This window comes from Podarcis erhardii, assembly GCF_964252035.2.
Source record: "Podarcis erhardii genome assembly, chromosome: 1".
Taxonomy (NCBI): Eukaryota; Metazoa; Chordata; class Lepidosauria; order Squamata; family Lacertidae; genus Podarcis; species Podarcis erhardii.
In genome coordinates, this window is record NC_138497.1 from 5,480,792 (window position 1) to 5,493,394 (window position 12,603).

At 45.3% G+C, this 12,603-nt stretch overlaps 1 long non-coding RNA gene across 1 annotated transcript in view; it reads left to right on the plus strand.

The window, feature by feature from the left end:
- Positions 1 to 1,689: 1,689 nt before the first annotated feature.
- The window catches only part of LOC309345321, a 45,699-nt gene continuing 34,785 nt past the window's right edge, over positions 1,690 to 12,603 (plus strand). Inside the window, exon 1 of the long non-coding RNA XR_014158188.1 lies at positions 1,690 to 1,811. This is a non-coding gene — a long non-coding RNA (uncharacterized lncRNA). The remainder of the gene's footprint in view (positions 1,812 to 12,603) is intronic.

Here is a 12,603-nt window from a genome sequence, read left to right on the forward strand (position 1 = left end):
GAAAATAGCCCGAAATAGCCTGCGCTGTTATACATATTAAATTATATAGGCAGCGGTAGGCATCGCGCCTCTTTGCTTTCATTGGATTCTTGTGCGTTGTGTCTACATTGTAATGAACACCTGTTATTTAATACTGAAATAAGTCAACTCCTTCACGCCAGGATTAGCAAAAGCATGCTAAATCGATTACATACCTTGTTGGGGGGTGGGGAGAGGAGGGCCGGCCTGAGCACCGTTAAATCAAATTAATCGCCAGAATGTAAACATTTCTGAGGATCTACCCTTCCATTTTCACTCTTAACTGGGTAGCAGAAGGATTTACGAGTTGAAGGAGAGTCGAAAGGGAGCCAGGTTGAAGGATTCCCAGCTCAAATAAACCTCCTGCCCGTTTCCTCATCCTGTAGATGTGCTACTGAGCTGGTTTCTGGATGCTTGTGAATATGGGTAATGTGGCAATTGACTAGCATCAAGCATCAAGCATCATCACTATATTTATATTTATATTTATATTTATATTTATATTTATATTTATATACCACTAATATGCAAAATCCTTACATAAAACACAGTAAGAGCATTTTTAAAAATAAAAGGGATATGTATATACAACATATATACCAAAATAACAAAGGAATGCATCTGTAAAAACAGAGGCAACGAAACTGTGGATAACCAGCCTCACATAATCAACATAAAGGTAAAGGTAAAGAGATCCCTGACCATTAGGTCCAGTCGTGACCGACTCTGGGGTTGTGGTGCTCATCTCGCTTTCTTGGCCGAGGGAGCCAGTGTACAGCTTCCGGGTCATGTGGCCAGCATGACTAAGCCGCTTCTGGCGAACCAGAGCAGCGCACGGAAACGCCGTTTACCTTCCTGCTGGAGCGGTACCTATTTATCTACTTGCACTTTTGACGTGCTTTCGAACTGCTAGGTTGGCAGGAGCTGGGACCGAGCAACAGGAGCTCACCCCATCGCAGGGATTTGAACCGCCAACCTTCTGATCAGCAAATCCTAGGCTCTGTGGTTTAACCCACAGCGCCATCAACATACTTAAGTCTTAAATGTAGGGGTTAATACCATAGAGTAAGCTGTTCTGCCAGGCTTAGCTATGTCCGCTTCCCCTCACCTTGGGAGCAACTAGGTAATCTGGCCGATTGTTATCTCCCAGTCTACCTAAGAAGCTCAGTACCTGAAGAGGTTTGAGCTAGTTGCTCCAGCTCAGACCGCGTGGCTCTCCCAAACCACTCTTGAGTTTCTATACCAACAATTAGGAACTTTCATTGCTTTGGAACTAAACTGAGTTTTACTGCCTGTGCAGTTTTTCTGACTGATATATGGAAAAGCACATGAACCTGACCTTTGAAAAGTTTGTAAGTGAACCATTTTTAACTTACTATGCATGTGGTCTAGCGGAAGTGGGAAACTTTGAAAAGAAACATTGCGAGGGCCATAGCAACATAGGAAGCTATTTTATATCGAGCCAAAGAATTGGTCCCTTCAGCTCTAGGCTGCCTGCATGGACTGGCAGTTGTTCTACCACCAAGCTAAGGTTCAGACAGAAGAATCTGAGAAGGCTGAAGTTGCTTGGTTTGATCAAGCATCTCTCTTCATTCGCAGGGAAACCAAAATGCTTGTTTACAAAGCTATTGTACTACAAACCTTACTGTATGCTTGTGAAACAAGGACCACTTATAAATACGATCCCCAACTCCTTGAAAGATTCCATCAACGGTGTCTCTGAAAATTTTTACACATCACTTGAGAAGACAGGTGAACTAATGCCAGTGTACTGGAAGAAGCAAAGATCACCCGTGTTGAAGCAATGATTCTTCAACATCACCTTCATTGGACTGGTCATGCTGTTTGGATGCCTGATTATCGTCTTCCAAAGCAACTACTCTATTCCGAACTTTAAAATGGAAAGCGTAATGCTGGTGGTCAACAAAAGAGCTTCAAAGACTCTGTCTAGGCAAATCTTTTTTAAAAATGTAGTATAAACACTGACAATTGGGAAACACTGGTCTGCGAGTGCTTCAATTCGAGAACAGCCTTGACCAAAGGGGTCATGGGCTTTGAAGACACTCGAACTCAGGACGCAAGGGAGAAATGTGCTGAGGGGAAGGCACGCCTGGCAAATCCACACCGTGATCACCTCCCGCTCAGGAACCAATGTCCCCACTGTGGAAGGACGTGTGGATCCAGAATTGGCCTCCACAGTCACTTATGGACTCGTTGTTAAAACCGTGTTTATGGAAGACAATCTTACTCGGCTACGAGGGATCGCCAAAGAAGAAGACTGAGCTGACAGACAACTTCCTATGTAACTTGAGGACCCCCAAGGCAGTGACAGCAGAACCCCTTGCAGTGCATTTCGTGGCCACTAGAGGTCTTTGCCTTGGAGAGACCCAAGGTCAAGTTGTGGTGTGGTTAAGCAGAGGTACCAAGTTGGGACATGAGCCATTGAGATGCTTGCTTTCTCCCATAGTTTTCAGATAATTGCTTTAATAAGCGCCTGGGATGATTAAGTCCAGTTGTGGCCAGCCTGACAGAAGCACATGTGCTCAAGACAGTTGAGAAGTAAGGGGGGGCATGAATCTCTCTCTCTCCCCCTCTAACTGCCCCCAACTTATAGACACCTGGTAGCCAAAGAAAACAAAGTTTGCCTTAATCTGAATCCCAGGAGGCTGTACCTGCTCCCCCACATGCATTTTGACATCTGACTCACTTTGGTGATAGTCGTCGTTTGGTGGTGAAGTAGCTGATGCCATAGAACTAGAACTCCTTGCCCGAAATCCTGGAGCCACTGCCAGTCTGTAGTGATGTATGGAAGTGAGAGCTGGACCATAAAGAAGGCTGATCGCAGAAGAATTGATGCTTTTGAAATCTGGTGCTGGAGGAGACTCTGGAGAGTCCCATGGACTGCAAGAAGATCAAACCTATCCATTCTTAAGGAAATCAGCCCTGAGTGCTCACTGGAAGGACAGATCGTGAAGCTGAGGCTCCAAGACTTTGGCCACCTCATAAGAAGAGAAGACTCCCTGGAAAAGACCCTGATGTTGGGAAAGATGGAGGGCACAAGGAGAAGGGGACGACAGAGGACAAGATGGTGGGACAGTGTTCCCAAAGAGACCAGCCTGAGTTTGACCAAACTGCGGGAGGCAGTGGAAGACAGGAGGGCCTGGCGTGCTCTGGTCCATGGGGTCACGAAGAGTCGGACACGACTAAACAACTAAACAACAACAACCGCCAGTCTGAATAGATCTGTGGTCCTCAACTGTTCCAGACCCGAGACCCACCTCTGACTGCAAAATGGGACCTGTCTCTGCGGACTTCACGACTACAAAACCCATGACACAACAAACAAATTGCACATGTGAAAAGAGAAGGGAAAGGGAAAGGTCTGGGGTGGGAAACGTAACAGGGAAATGGATTTCCTGCAGGAATCTTTTTGTCTGAGCTGAGAAAATGGACCATTTTGTAAAATTCCTCCAGGGAGCCTTACAACAAAATCCTGGCATTTGAGATGATGTGAATACTTGATGTGCCAGTAGCTTTTTCTGGTTTTGTTCAAAGTTGATTCGTGTGTGCATTTGCACCTGTGCGCAGAGGGAGGGTGGAGTCGCGTTAAGAAAGTTGTTTTTATTGCTGTCAAGTAATTAAGGAATTTTTATTTGATTAATCACCAGCCTTTTAATTAAATTGAATATGGTTGCATGCCACCAAAGCCTTAGTATACTGTAGGTGCATGGTAGCTTTTTGTTTATTAAACATCAAGCTGTCACTCAAGGTTAGACAGAAACGTCACTTTGGCATAAGTTCAGCGTGCCAAAAATAATCAAGCATGTTTTTCAATCACACCCCTCCTTGATAAAAATTGGCACACAGTGATAAGGCCTTGATTCATCAACTAAAGTTTTCGTGGATCGGTTCACCAGCTGGATCACTTAACCTTCGCAGTCCTGTGTCTGATGCTATAGCAGAAGGACTCCCCCATACAAAATGGTGCCCTAGGCAGCAGTGGCGTAGCGTGGGTTGTCAGCACCCGGGGCAAGGCAAGTAATTTGCACCCCCTAACCCGTGGATTTGCGCCCCCTAACCCTAACCCCCAGATGTTGCGGCCGGTGCGGCTGGCCCCCCCTGCACCCCCCACGCTACCGCCACTGCTAGACAGCAACCTTATGGCCACTGGAGGGGAAGGGCTAAGCCTGTGCCCACGGTGTCGCCTCCTTGTGATCAGAGGCAGAACTACACGTGGAATCCATCACGTTGCTAAGGTCAGCTCATCAGCTCAGGGATTTCTGCTTCTGCAATCTCTGCCTCCCCTCTCTCGCCCTCTAAACTGGTTCTAGTGGTTCCACAAAGCTTCTGGAGCAGATCTGGGGAGGGCGCAAGGGATGTGTAGTAGGGGGAAAGGAGAGGGAGAAAGTCCCCTGATCACTGAATCCAGCGATCTGTAAGAGAGCAAGTTGATTCTGCCCACCCTCACCTCACTTCCTTGAACTGGGATGCATGCTAAGGTTTCTGTTTTCTCTAGACTCTGAAATTGTAGCAGTAAATAGTATTTATAGATTTGTTTGTATACTTCTTCTTCTTTGGCGATCACTCGTAGCCGCATAAGAGTGTTTGAGGACCAGGACATTCGCAGGGGAACCAAACTACAAGAAAAAAAGATTCCACCTAAACATTAGGAGGAACTTCCTGACAGTGAGAGCTGTTCGACAGTGGAATTTGCTGCCAAGGAGTGTGGTGGAGTCTCCTTCTTTGGAAGTCTTTAAGCAGAGACTTGACAACCATATGTCAGGAGTGCTCTGATGGTGTTTCCTGCTTGGCAGGGGGTTGGACTCAATGGCCCTTGTGGTCTCTTCCAACTCTATGATTCTATGATTCTATGATTCTATGATTCTATGATTCTATGATTCTATGATTCTATGAAAATGCTTGTTTACAAAGCTATTGTACTGCCAACCTTACTATATGCTTGTGAAACATGGACCACTTATAAATGCCATCTCCAGCTCCTCGAAAGATTCCATCAACGGTGCCTCCGAAAAATTTTACACATCACTTGAGAAGACAGGCGAACTAATATTGGTGTACTGGAAGAAGCAAAGATCACTGGTGTTGAAGCGATGATTCTTCAACATCGACTTCGTTGGACTGGTCATGTTGTGCGGATGCCTGATGATCGTCTTCCAAAGCAACTACTCTATTGCGAACTTAAAAATGGAAAGCGTAATGCTGGTGGTCAACAAAAGAGGTTGAAAGTCTCTCAAGGCAAATCTAAAAAAATGTAGTATAAACCCTGACAATTGGGAAACACTGGCCTGTGAGCGCTCCAGTTGGAGAACAGCCTTTACCAAAGGTGTCATGGGCTTTGAAGACACTTGAACATAATGCAGACCTGTCCAACAGGTTGATCGCGATCTACTGGCCGATCGTGGGGCATCCCTGGTCGATCCTGGTTGATCTTGTGGAATAGTGGAAGCAGATCACAATCTCTTGGGAGTCGGACATGCCTGGTTTAATGTATTTCTCCCAGCTTGGAACTCAAGGCAGATGGATGGCCATCTGTCCTGGACGATTGAGCTGAGATTCCTGCATTGCAGGGGGTTGGACTAGATGACCCTCACGGTCACTTCCAACTCTACAGTTCTATGATTTTATTATTCTATGTTCGATCCACAAGTCCTCATGTACAGTGCATTGTGATTCTCCACCGCTTAAGGGTCACTGCAGCAGGAGGTGGTTATGTTTAGCCTGGAGAAAAGAAAACTGGGAGGTGATATGAGTGAGAGCTGTCTTCAAATATCTGAAGAGCTTTTGTCATATGGAAGGCGCCTATTTCCTGCTGCTACAAAGGGCAGGACCTGAATGGATTCAAATGACACGAAGGAGATTCTGATTAAACATTAGGAAGAACTTTATGACTCCTGTACTGAGACAGAGTGTTGCTCCCGCTATCCCAGTGCTGGCTCTACTGCCAAGCAGCAGTTTTTGTGGTTTTAGATGGGTCCCAGCTCGAGAAGATGGGCATTGAAGCTGGTATTGTCTGCATGCAAGCGAGATGCTCTAACCACTACTCCAACCCCACCCCAGTTTGCAAGACTTGAACCAGGAGCATGCACCTCTGTTTTTGCAAAAGGATCTGTTTACTCCCCAACGGCTTTTTTATTATTTATTCAAAATTATAATGACATATTATCCAAAAACATATCATCCTTGTTTCCCCCCCCCCATTTTTCCTCCCTCCCCCCTCCCACACAAACCCCACCCCACCCCTCACCCCCGACTTCCCTCAGTTCCAGTCTTTGGTTTCTCTAAGAATGCTGTTTTCTGCATGTTACAAAGTTGTATAGATCCTCAAACTATTTAGCTGATTATTATCAATAAAAGGTTTGTGAATGTTTATTCAGAACCTGCCAAGGAGTCCAGATCGCTTTGTTGCGTCTTCAGATACTTTGTAAAGGGTTCCCATTCATCCTTAAAGTCACAGTTATCCTTGCCTTGTAGTTTATATGTCAATTTTGCCAGTTCTGCATAGTCCGTCAATTTTTGTTGCCATGATTCTTTAGTTGGGCTTTCTTCAGTCTTCCATCCTTGTGCTACCAGAACTCTCGCGGCCGTTGTCGCATACATGAAGATGTTTTTCAACTTTTTGGGCAGGTCTTTCCCTACAATCCCCAACAAAAATGCCTCGGGTTTTTTAACAAATGTTAAATGGGACATTTTCTTCAATTCGTTGTAAAATACCCAATGGCTATTTTAAGACCGTTGCTTTTGCACAATTGCTACCAATATTTCCCAGCGAAGTTGGGGGAAACGTGCGGTGGTGCAAGGGTTAAAAGGCACCATGAGCTCTCTCCCCTCCCCCCTTCTTTTTGCAGCTGGCTCCAAAAAGGGGTTTGGAATAAATGCACTGGCAAATTGTGGAAGCTGGTGATGAAAGTTGGGGGCGGGCGGAGAGAAGAAGGAATTTGCAAACACAGGTGCGCAGAGCCCTCGCCGCGGCAGTGAATTTGGCACCATCCGAGATTCAAATCTGGTTTGAATCAAGAGTGCCTTTTGCAAAAAAAAGAAAGAAAGAAAAAGGAAAAAGAGAGAGGGAAAGAGGCTGTGGAGGAGGGATGAGTTCATTCTGCTGTGCCTGCAGCTGGGATCTTAGGGGGATGTTTATTGCTTTTGTGGTATGGCTTTCTATGAAAGAACCCAAACATATAAAAGAGCCCAGCGGGCTGACAGATGTCTGCCACCTTATCATCCTGGAAAATGGATCCAGGCCCAGGAACTGCCAACCTTCTTTCTCTTAAGGATGCTCCTTGCTCTTATATTAAGGTCGTAATGGTCTGGTTGCAGGAGATATCCTGCAATGGGCAGAAACCTCCAGGCAAGGTTTACAGCTCAGCGGTAGAGCATCTGTCTTGTGCGCAGAATAATAACAACAACAACAACAACAACAACAACAACAAATTTTATTTATACCCCGCCCTCCCCAGCCAAGACCGGGCTCAGGGCAGCTAACACCAGGAATAAAAATAATTGATTAAAATACAACTTAAAAACAAGATTAAAATACAATATTAAAATGCAGCCTCACTGCAGATGGTGACAGCAGTGACAGCAGTGATGGAATTAAAAGACTCCTGCTTCTTGGGAGAAAAGCAATGACAAACCTAGACAGTATCTTAAAAAGCAGAGACATCACCTTGCCGACAAAGGTCCGTATAGTTAAAGCTATGGTTTTCCCAGTAGTGGTGTATGGAAGTGAGAGCTGGACCATCAAGAAGGCTGATCGCCGAAGAATTGATGCTTTTGAATTATGGTGCTGGAGGAGACTCTTGAGAGTCCCATGGACTGCAAGAAGATCAAACCAATCCATTCTGAAGGAAATCAGCCCTGAGTGCTCACTGGAAGGACAGATCCTGAAGCTGAGGCTCCAAGACTTTGGCCACCTCATGAGAAGAGAAGACTCCCTGGAAAAGACCCTGATGTTGGAAAAGATGGAGGGCCCAAGTAGAAGGGGACGACAGAGGACGAGATGGTTGGACAGTGTTCTCGAAGCTACCAGCATGAGTTTGACCAAACTGCCGGGGGCAGTGGAAGACAGGAGGGCCTGGCGTGCTCTGGCCCAGGGGGTCACGAAGAGTCGGACACCACTAAACGACTGAACAACAACAAAATGCAGCCTCATTTCAGTAGAAACTCAAATCAAAAACTTTTGGGGGGATGAAAACGTCAAATCTTCACCAAGGCCAACTATCCAGACTGGTCCTACATGGGCCAGAAAAAAAGCCAGGGAAGTCCCCAAATAGGAGTTCCATCACAGAAGGAGAAGGGGAAAAGGAAAGAGGGGAGGGGATCAAGTTGATTCCAAGCCAAAGGCCAGGCGGAACAACAAGTTCACAGGTTACATCTCCGGTGGCTTCTCCAAATAGAGAGCCCTGCCCCAAATCTCTGGAAAGTCACAATACTGAGGGAGATTCATGCTAGAGGCTTATAAAATGGAAGAAGTGGATAGACAAAAGTTTCTTCTCTCTTCTTCTCCTCTCCTCCAAGTACTGTTGGCAGTGGCAGACCTACATTCTGGGGGCCCTGGAGCTTGAACTGTTATGGGTGCCCCTTCACAACCAGCAATGAGTTCTGGGTAACCCCTGTTATCTTCTTCAACTGGGGTTGTTCATGACAAAGCACCACATTTTATTTCTTTTTTTTTTTAATTACCGTCTTTTTTGCTCTATAAGACGCACTAGACCATAAGACGCACCTAGTTTTTGGAGGAGGAAAACAAGAAAAAATATATATTCTGAATCTCAGAAGCCAGAACAACAAGAGGGATCGCTGCGCAGTGAAAGCAGCAATCCCTCTTGCTATTCTGGCTTCTGGGATAGCTGCGCAGCCTGCATTCGCTCCATAAGATGCACACACATTTCCCCTTACTTTTTAGGAGGGAAAAAGTGAGTCTTATAGAGCAAAAAATACGGTAACTACTACGTCTCATATTTTGATTAAAATACAGTGGTACGTCCGTTCTTAACCTGACGCACCACTTTAGCTGCTGCCGCGCGATTTCTGTTCTCATCCTGATGCAAAGTTCTTAACCCGAGGTAATATTTCTGGGTTAGCAGAGTTTGTAACCTGAAGCGTATGTAACCCAAGGTACCACTGTAGCTGTATTGGATTATCTCGCATGTTGAAGTCACTGGTGTGAATAAATGTTTCCTATGCCTTATAGCTTTTTTAGTTTGGGGGTTGAAAATTAGGGGAATGTTATATACAGTGGTACCTCGGAAGTCAAACGGAATCTGTTCCGGAAGTCCGTTCAACTTCCAAAAGGTTCGGAAACCAAAGCGCAGCTTCTGATTGGCTGCAGGAAACTCCTGCAGCCAATCAGAAGCCACGGAAGTTGCGTCGGACATTCAGGTTCCAAAGAACGTTCGCAAATCAGAACACTCAGTTCCGGGTTTGCAGTGTTCGGGAGCCAAAACGTTAGACTGGCAAGACAATCGACTTCCAAGGTACGACTGTACATGTACGATGCACTTTTAAAAGTAATTTTTAAAGCAATGTGGACTTAAGTCTCTTCTGGGGCCCCTCTGGGATTAGTGGCCCTGAAGCTGAAGCTTCATTAGTTTATAAAATATATTTGCATCCTACTGTGTCATGTAAAAATTATACCAAAGCAGTTTACAGCAATAAAAACATAAAACCATATAATTAAAACCATTAAAAAGTTAAAAACAGACATCAGTTAACCATTATTAACAGCCTGCATAAGCTTTGTGTAAGAGAGAAGTTTCCAGAAGGTGTTTAAAAGCTGGCACAGAAGTTGCCCCACTCTGTTTCTAGTGGCAGACTGTTCCACAGGCCCATGACGCTAACAGCTCAGTTTCTCATTGTCGTCAAATGAGCCTCACCAACTCGGGGAACAGAAAGAGAATGACAGTTCTCTTTCTCAAGCTCTGGGAGGAAGACCTTTCATTGCCTACAGACAGCCACCCAATCTTAAACAACTCCTAACCCACAATAATAATACTACCAGACTTAACACGGACACTGGCACCAGAGCCTGCAATAAACCCAGATGCCAACTTTGCTGCCACATACACCCGGACAACACCATTACTGGCCCCAACAACATCAAACATACCATCTCGGGACTATTTAATTGCTCATCGTCTAACATTGTGTATGCCATCAAATGCCAACAGTGTCCTTCAGCTCTCTATATTGGACAAACAGGCCAAACCTTACGCCAAAGGATAAACGGACATAAATCTGACATCAGGAATCACAAGACAGAGAAACCAGTAGGAGAACACTTCAATCTCCCAGGACATTCTATACAAGATCTCAAAGTAGCTGTTCTATTACAAAGGAATTTCAGAAATAGACTGGAAAGAGAAGCTGCTGAATTGCAACTCATTACCAAACTTAAAACCATGGAGAGACCTGGTCTGAACAAAGACATTGGATTCTTATCTCATTATACATGACAAAGCCATTTTTCACCTTCTCACCCCTTGCTTTTTCCTGTAAGACCTATTGCAGTCGTTAAGAGTCGTCAACAGGCTCATCACAGCTATCTGCCAATCACCCATTCCCACCACCCTTCTGAGTAATACCCCTCCCCACCTTCTCACTATATAGAAGGGTCTGGTGACTTCTGTTTCAGTGTATCTGAAGAAGTGTGCATGCACACGAAAGCTCATACCTAGAACAAACTTAGTTTGTCTTTAAGGTGCTACTGGAAGGAATTTTTTTTATTTTGTCTTGACTATGGCAGACCAACACGGCTACCTATCTGTAACTGCAACTCGGGGAACGACCAGGTGATCTCGATGACTAAGTTGGGATAGAAGGGTTCAGGTGATTCCTGAGATACACTGGACCTAAATTTCACCCTGAAAGCCCTAAGAGGCAGGGGACCCAAATATCTAACCAGGAGTCTCTCCTCATACTGGCCAGCCCAGGTGTTGCCAACATGCCACATGTAGGTCCCAGTGCCCCCTGGGGCAACCATGAAAGGTCTTCGCACATTCACAAGGCATGAGAAACTGTTTGCTCCTCATTCATGATCCTTTCGCTGCTCTGGCCCCCTTTTACTGGGAACCGTGTAGTCATCTTGCATTCAGAGCAGGTGTCAGAGGCAGTCTGCGTGCCAAAGTTCTGCACCTGTAGGTAGAATGCTATGCTACACTGCGGGCGGCAGCGGCGGGGGTAGGGAGATTTCTTTTGCAAATCTGCAAATAGCTCCTGGAAATATTCAAAGCTCACTCACCTGGGCATAATAACATTTATTATCATCCACCAGGGCCAGGGCCTTCTCAGTGATGGCTCCGACCTGGTGGAATGCTCTGTCCCAGGAGACCAGGGCCCTGCAGGATTTAACTTCCTTCCACAGGACCTGTAAGACAGAGCTATTCTGTCTGCCTTTCAATTTGAACTTAGCCTGATCTTTTATCCCCCTTCCTTCCCTCCCCCTCCCCTTTTTATGAAGATTACCCACTCTGGGATCCCACAGCTAATTTTCCCCTGGTCTCTTCGCTGACCCAAATAGGACTAATTTAGCCAGCTAGCCCTGGTGATCATCTAATGTTTAGTGGATGGATTTTCCCCCTAAATTGATTTTTGAATTCAGAATTTATTGTTATTCACGTCTTATACTGTATTTTATGCTGTTTTTTGTTGTATCAATTAAGTGTTTTAAATTTCTTGTTAGCCACTCTGAGCCCGGTTTTCTGAATCGGGAAGGGTTAGGGTTAGGGTTAGGGTTAGGGTTAGGGTTAGGGTTAGGGTTAGGGTTAGGGTATAAATATAAAATTATTATTATTATTATTATTATTATTATTATTATTATTATTATTTCCACAAGAAGGCCAAACGTCTCCAACCAGGGTTTTCTTTTGTATGCACATGAAGGGGTGTTTTTGTGGGTGAGTATTAGCGATGGGTGAGTTTCTCAGCTTTGGTTTCTCTCCGTTTCTCATTTTCTTCCTCTCTCCTAAAAAACAGACCTCCTCTTTCCATCCTGCTGAACGACTGCTTTCTTACCACCACAACGTGGCTTACTGGCTTGAGAGCAGTACATGTGAAAAGGATCTAGGAGTCTTGGTTGACCACAAACTTGACATGAGCCAACAGTGTGACGTGGCAGCTAAAAAAGCCAATGCAATTCTGGGCTGCATCAATAGGAGTATAGCATCTAGATCAAGGGAAGTAATAGTGCCACTGTATTCTGCTCTGGTCAGACCTCACCTGGAGTACTGTGTCCAGTTCTGGGCACCACAGTTCAAGAAGGACACTGACAAACTGGAACGGGTCCAGAGGAGGGCAACCAAAATGGTCAAAGGCCTGGAAACGATGCCTTATGAGGAACGGCTAAGGGAGCTGGGCATGTTTAGCCTGGAGAAGAGGAGGTTAAGGGGTGATATGATAGCCATGTTCAAATATATAAAAGGATGTCACATAGAGGAGGGAGAAAGGTTGTTTTCTGCTGCTCCAGAGAAGCGGACACAGAGCAATGGTTCCAAACTACAAGAAAAAAGATTCCACCTAAACATTAGGAAGAACTTCCTGACAGTAAGAGCTGTTCGACAGTGGAATTTG